The sequence below is a fragment of the Loxodonta africana genome, chromosome 1 (genome assembly GCF_030014295.1).
Source record: "Loxodonta africana isolate mLoxAfr1 chromosome 1, mLoxAfr1.hap2, whole genome shotgun sequence".
Lineage (NCBI taxonomy): Eukaryota > Metazoa > Chordata > Mammalia > Proboscidea > Elephantidae > Loxodonta > Loxodonta africana.
In genome coordinates this window covers 76244950-76252522 of record NC_087342.1, presented here as the reverse complement: position 1 = coordinate 76252522, position 7573 = coordinate 76244950, and the positions used below count along the sequence as shown (strand labels likewise).

The 7573-nt window shown below is 41.1% G+C and overlaps 1 non-coding gene across 1 annotated transcript; it reads left to right on the top strand.

Annotated features, from left to right (window-relative positions):
* The first annotated feature begins 5221 nt into the window (after positions 1 to 5221).
* Positions 5222 to 5328, top strand: TRNAL-CAA (transfer RNA leucine (anticodon CAA)). Its single transcript has 2 exons — positions 5222 to 5259; positions 5283 to 5328. It is a non-coding gene; the product is annotated as a tRNA-Leu (tRNA).
* The last annotated feature ends 2245 nt before the right edge of the window (positions 5329 to 7573 follow it).

Here is a 7573-nt window from a genome sequence, read left to right as displayed (position 1 = left end):
AAAGAGATCTACATAAACAGAAAAACATACCACGCTCATGGATAGGTAGACTCGACATTGTAAAAATGACAACTCTACCCAAAGTGATTTACAGATACAATGTAATATCGATCCAAATATTAACAACATTCTTTAAAAAGATGGAAAAACGTATCATTAACTTTATATGGAAAGGGAAGAAGCCCTGAATAAGTAAAGCACTATTGAAGAAGAAGAATGAAGTAGGAGGACTCCCATTACCTGACCTCAGAACCTAATATACAGCTATGGTAGTCAAAACAGCTGAAACAGCTACAATGACAGATACATTGACGAATGGAACAGAATTGAGCACACAGATGTAAATCCATCCACCTATGGTCACCTATGGCCCAAAGCCCATCAAATGGGGAAAAGACAGTCTTTTTAGCAAATAGTACTGGAAAATATGGAAGTCCATCTGCAAAAACAATGAAAAAAGACCTATACCTCACACCATATACAAAAACTAACTCAACATGGATCAGAGACCTAAACATAAAGCCAAAAACTATAAAGTTCATAGAAGAAAAAACAGGATCAACACTAGAGGCCCTAATACACGGCATTAAGAGGATACAAATCACAACCAACAACACACAAGGTCCAGAGGATAAGCGAGATAACTGGAATCTTCTAGAAATTAAACACTTATGCTCATCAAAAGACTTCATCAAAACAGTAAAAAGAGAACCTACAGACTGGGAAAAAATTTTGGCTATAACAAATCAGACAAAGGTTTATTCTTCAAAATCTACGAGAAAATCCAGCACCTGTACAACAAAAAGACAAATAAGCCAATTAAAAAATGGACAAAGGAAATGAACAGATGCTTCACCAAAGAAGATATTCGAACAGCCAACAGACAGAGGAGGAAATGCTCATGATCTCTAGCCATTAAAGAAATGCAAATCAAAACTACAATGCGATACCGTCTCATCCCACCGTTACTGGCACAAATCAATGAAACAGGAAATAACAAATGTTGGAGAAGCTGTGGGAGATCCAAACTCATGCACTGCTGGTGGGAATGCAAATGATACAACCATTTTTTGAAAATGTGATGACGCTTCCTTAAAAAGCTAGAAATAAAAATACCGTATGATCTATCAATCCAACTCTTAGAAATATATCCTAGAGAAATAAGAGTTGTCACACGAATAGAAATATGCACATTCATGTTTATTGCAGCGTTGTTCACAATAGTAAAATATAGAAACAGCCTAGATGCCCATCAACAGATGAATGGACAAACTGTGGTACATATACACAATGCAGTGTTACACAATGACAAAGAACAATGATGAATCTGTGAAGCATCTCGTAACATGGATGACTTGGATGAATCTGGAGGGCATTATGTTGACTGAAATGAGTCAATCACAAAAGGACAAATATTGTATGAGACCACTACTATAAAAACTCATGAACAGGTTTACATACAAAAAGAAACAATCTTTGATGGTTACGGGGGAGGGAAGGGTTGGGGATGGGATAATGGTAACTTGAGTGACGGGTAAGACAGTATAGAATACTGGGTAAGACAGTATAGAATACTGGGGAAGCCAGCACAGCCCGTACAAGGAAAGCTTATGGTAGTTCCATAGACACATCCAAACTCCCTGAACGTCCAAATCGCTGGGCCGAAGGCTGTGGGGACAGTGGTCTTGGGGAACATCTAGCTCAATTGGCATAACAGAGTTTATAAAGAAAATGTTCTACGTTTTACTTTGCTGAGTAGCATCTGGGGTCTTAAAAGCCTGTGAGCGGCCACCTAGGACACTCCACTGATCTCACCCCTTTGGGAACAAGGAATAATGAAGAAAACTAAAGATACAAGGGAAAGATTAGTTCCAAGGACTAAGGGACCACATCGAACATGGCCTCCACCAGATTGAGTCCAGTACAACTAGACGGTGCCTGGCTACCACCACTGACTGCTCGGCCCAGGATCACAATAGAGGGTCTCTAACAGAGCTGGACAAAAATGTAGAACAAAATTCTAACTCCAAAAGCAAGACCAGACTTGCTGGCCTGACAGAGGCTGGAGAAACTCTGAGAGTAGGGCCCCCGGACACTCTTTCAGCTCATTAATGAGGTCACTCCTGAGGTTCACCCTTCAGGAATGAAGTCCTATGGAACAAAACAAGACTAAAAGGGCACCCCAGTCCTGGGGCAGGGACTGGAAGGCAGGAGGGAATGGGAAAGCTGGTAATAGGGAATCCAGTGTTTAGAAGAAAGAGTATTGACATGTCGTGGTATTAACCAATGTCATACAACATTGTGTGTACTAACCTTTTGATGAGAAACTAGTTTGTTTTGTAAACCTTCATTTAAAGTACAATAAAAAAAATAATTAAAAAAAATTTCACCTAAAAGAGTAATGAAACAAATTTGTTTCTTTTTTTACATTATCAAGATTTTCCAAAATCCAGCACATAATAGATGCCAACAGATTTTAATTACTAATATATTTAGACAATTTATGTTAATTAGTCTCTAATCACTTCTGAACATATATATATTTTTTTCACCAAGACCTTAGGTTTTGCTTCTTACATATGAATAACAGATGATTTAATGAATTAGAACTATGGAAGGTGCCAAGCAAAATAGCCATACTTTCCTAAGATGTAAAACATATCATTCTCACAGTACATTTTGGTATTCTGTGGTGACTGCATAGCGTGGAGAAGAAACACAAAATTACTTTACTCTTGTTTCATGGTGGATGGTGTTAAACACGATCTATGCTAGATTATGGTCAGATTTTTGCCCTATAAAAAAGATTTTATTTTATTATATACAATAAAGACTGTAAGCACGTGAGTGGCATAATCAGAATAGCCAATGGCAAAGAAATTGCCTAGAGCTATGCTTCCCAAACTTTGCACATTGGAATCACTTTAGGATATTTATAAAATAACGGTTTGCTGGCTCCCATCCACAGACAATATGATTTAATTTCTATGGGATGCCACTCAGGCATCAGAGTTTTTAAAAGATCTGCTGGGGATTCCAATGTACAGCAATATTTGGGCATCATTGAGAGCTTTCTACTGCAAGTCTGGTCACTGTATCAGCAATATCTACAGCACCAGGGAGATGGTTAGAAGCACAGAATCTTCAGACACACTCACATCTACTGAAAGATAATCTGCATTTTAGCAAAATATTGAGGCCAATTCCTATGCACATTACAGTGTGAGAAGCATTGGTTTAGAGCAGTGTTACTCAAAGGGTGGTCCATTCACCAGTAGTATCAGCAGCACCCAGGAGCCCACTAAAAATGCAATGTTCTTGGAACATACTCTAGACCTACTAAATCAGTATCTCTGGGGGTCATGTCCAGAAATCTGTGTTTTAACAAAAGCTCTAGGAGAGTCTTAGGTGCAGTGTATATACTAAATAAAAACCTGCATTTTCACCAGATTCCTAGGTCATCTATCAGCTCATTAAGATGATAAAAGGACTGACCTAGGGAATGTAAGAAAAGAACGGTTACTGCTCCAAGTTAGGGAACATAACTTGTTCTCTTTCCAAACCAATTTGTGATGGCCCTGAGATACATGGGAATGACTTGTCTGCATCAATGCAAACAATTTTGCTCAGTTGTGGTACCATTTTGCCCAATAGAAAAGATAACCTCAAACATTAAGTTTTTTTGCCCTATAGAATACACCACTCCTCACCTATTGGCATGGTTAGGTTTATTTTTTAAAATGTGTCATCTTGCTTTTGGTCTGAATCTTTTCTTCTATTCATTCCTACTAGGTTGCCTTTACTTGAAAGGTGAAGAAACAGTCCCCAGAAGGTCAAAGTGATATAAAACATCATACTTTTTAAGGTAATAGAGCATAAATGCAAGTACACTTACATCTAATTCAAGACCTCACATTTTCTACTATTTACCTTGCCTTCAAAACAGTATTTTGGGTCTTCACGTGAGAGCTAGGGTAGGGAGGAAAGCAGAAAGAAACAAAATAAAACAACTTATCCCTGATCGTTGGGGACAGAAATTAGGATTTTGCATTAGTTGTTTTCGTATCCCTACAGACAATACTTAGATTATCGTTCACAGAAAATGAAGTCTCTAAAGCTATCAATTAGGGACCTACTAATAAATACTTACTATGAGATGAGATAGGGTGGAAAGTGAACACTGAATGAATGCCTCTTACCGTAAACAAACCTGTAGGAATACATCTATCATCTATTATCTGTCTGTCTATGTGTCTGTCTACCTATTTGTCTATCATCTATGTAGAGCTTTGACACCGAGACAAAGATCTTGTTGTTGTTGTTGTCTATGGTCTCATACTTCTCTTATTATGTATCCTATACACACATCCTGGAAACCCGGGCGGCATAGTGGTTAAGTGCAATGGCTACTATCCAAAAGGTCAGCCGTTCAAACGCACCAGGCGCTCCTTGGAAACCCTATAAGGCAGTTCTACTCTGTTCTATAAGGTCGTTATGAGTCGGAAACGACTCGACGGCGATGATTTTTTTTTTTTTTTCTTCTTCTTCTTCTTTTTAAACACGTCCTGACTTTCATTTGACATCCTTTCTTTCACGGCCGGCAGAAAGAATAGAAGAGGGGTATACTATGTGAGAGAGAGAAAGAAAAGGGCAACCAGAGAAGACAAGAAAGGGAAAAAGAGGTTGGGGTGGAAGGGGAGCGTGCGTAGGGAAGAAAACTGGAGGAGTGTGGAAAACGCTCAAGCCGTCTTTGTACCCTTACAGAAAAAGTAAAAATCCAGACAATAGGATTGAACAGGGAATGTTTAAGTCCGAGCATGGGCCCAATCCCCACTAACATAACTTCTTAAAATAAAATGTGGGCGACAGATACTGTGGGCATCGCGGAAAGCTGCTGAAAGACCGTTTCAACCCCGCGCGGATAAAATCTGCATCCCGAGTCTTCTACGCCTTAAAGCCGATCCTGTAAGTCGTGGTCTTCAGGGGCAGGCTCCGGCGAGGCGGGGGTGGGGTCATTGGGAGAAGGGGACGTGGGGTGCGAGGCGTGGCCTCCGGTTTAGGATTGTATTAATTCTGTTGTCCAGGGCAAGTTCCAGGTTCTATGTAAAACGTATTTTTTCCTGCTTTTCTGTTTTTAGAAATAATCTTTTTCTCTTTTGCGAACCAACTAGTTTTCAGTCATTTTTTTATGTTTTCCATCCTGCAAGAAAGCTACACGATTGTCAGGATGGCCGAGTGGTCTAAGGCGCCAGACTCAAGCTTCCGCTTCCCGCGCGTGGGGTTTCTGGTCTCCAAAGGGAGGCGTGGGTTCAAATCCCACTTCTGACAGTATGTCGTTTTGTTCCCGTTCCAAAAAAAGAAACCTAGTGCGGTCGAGTCGATTTCCTCTTAGGATTCCTTAAAAGTTGAACCTTGGAGCCCACCACATCGGAGGTTTCTTCTTGCTCTTGCCGGCTTAACTTTCCTCATGCTCTTAACCAGCTCCTCCTATCTCTCTCGCCCTATCCTGCCCACCTGCCCCCCCCCCCCCCGCCCAAGTACGAGGCCATCACTCTCCGTTTCTTGGCCTTTACTCTCTTCCCACTGTCCATAATGCAATCCTTTTTGCCTCAAAGATGCCCAGCCCCGAATACTCTTGCCAAAGGCCTAGCGACTCTGTACGGATCTCACAGCAAAGCATAGCAAAGAAAGAGGCATCTCTGGCAACTCAAACCAAACAGTTGACAAACAAAAAGACCTGAACTAGAGAATTCTGGAAAGTTTTCAGAGTCTTTCGGAAGAAATTTAAAGCCCTGTGGCACCTGATGCAGGAGAAAGCCATGCAAGAGGCAAGAGCACTGGGGAAGTCACAGGTCAAGCAACACCTGGACACCAGGAAGAGAGGCCCTCTTCCTCCCGCAATATCTAGCCAACATTCTCTCCAGGCAAATTCTCAGGGCTAGGAAGCCAAGGAAAACTACTTTAAAGACTCAGATTTATTTTCACAAGGCAGGGAAAAGGATGATTTGGGGCTGAGAGAAAATAAATCCATACTCAGCACTGCTGTTGTTGTTAGGTGCCATTGAGTCGTTTCGACTTATAGCGACCCTATGCCCAACAGAACAAAACACTGCCCGGTCCTGAGCCATCCTTACAATCGTTGCTATGCTTGATCTCATTGTTGCAGCCACTGTGTCAATCCACCTCATTGAGGGTCTTCCTCTTTTCCACTGACCCTGTACTCTGCCAAGCATGATGTCCTTCTCCAGGAACTGATCCCTCCTGACAACATGTCCAAAGTATGTAAGATGCAGTCCCGCCATCCTTGCTTCTAAGCAGCGTTCTGGTTCTACTTCTTCTAAGACAGATTTGTTCGTTCTTTTGGCAGTCCATGGTACAGATTTGTTCTTTCTTTTGGGAGTCCATGGTACATTCGATATTCTTTGCCAACACCGCAATTCAAAGGCATCAATTCTTCTTTGGTCTTCCTTATTCATTGTCCATCTTTCACATGCATATGGTGCTATTGAAAATACCATGGCTTGGGTCAGGCGCACCTTAGTCTTCAAGGTGACATCTTTGCTTTTCAAAACTTTAAAGAGGTTCCTTGCAGCAGATATACCCAATGCAATGCGTCTTTTGATTTCTTGACTGCTGCTTCCATGGCTGTTGATTGTGGATCCAAGTAAAATGAAATCCTTGACAACTTCAATCTTTTCTCCATTTATCATGATGTTGCTCATTGGTCCAGTTGTGAGGATTTTTGTTTTCTTTATGTTGAAGTGTAATCCAAACTGAAGGCTCTGGTCTTTGATCTTCATTGGTAAGTGCTTCAAGTCCACTTCACTTTCAGAAAGCAAGGTTGTGTCCTCGGCATAATGCAGGTTGTTAACGAGTCTTCCTCCAATCCTGATGCCCTGTTCTTCTTCATATAGTCCGGCTTCTCAGATTATTTGTTCAGCATACAGATTGAATAGGTATGGTGAAAGAACACAACCCTGATGCACACCTTTCCTGACTTTCAACCAATCAGTATCCCCTTGTTCTGCCTGAACAACTGCCTCTTGTTCTATGTAAAGGTTCCTCATGAGCACAATTAAGTGTTCTGGAATTCCCATTCTTCGCAGTGTTATCCATAGTTTGTTAGGATCCACATAGTCGAATGCCTTTGCATAGTCAATAAAACACAGGTAAACATCCTTCTGGTATTCTCTGCTTTCAGCCAGGATCCATCTGACATCAGCAATGATATCCCTGGTTCCATGGCCTCTTCTGAAACAGGCCTGAATTTCTGGCGGTTCCCTGTCAATACACTGCTGCAGCTGTTTTTGAATGATCTTCAGGAAAATTTTCCTTGCGTGTGGTATTAATGATATTGTTCTATAATTTCCACATTCGGTTGGACCGCCTTTCTTGGGAATAGGGATAAATATGGATCTTTTCCAGTCATTTGGCCAAAAGCTGTCTTCCATATTTCTTGGCATAGATGAGTGAGCACCTCCAGTGCTACATCTGTTTGTTGAAACATCTCAATTGATATTGCATCAATTCCTGGAGCCTTGTTTTTCACCAATGCCTTCAAAGCAGCTTGGAC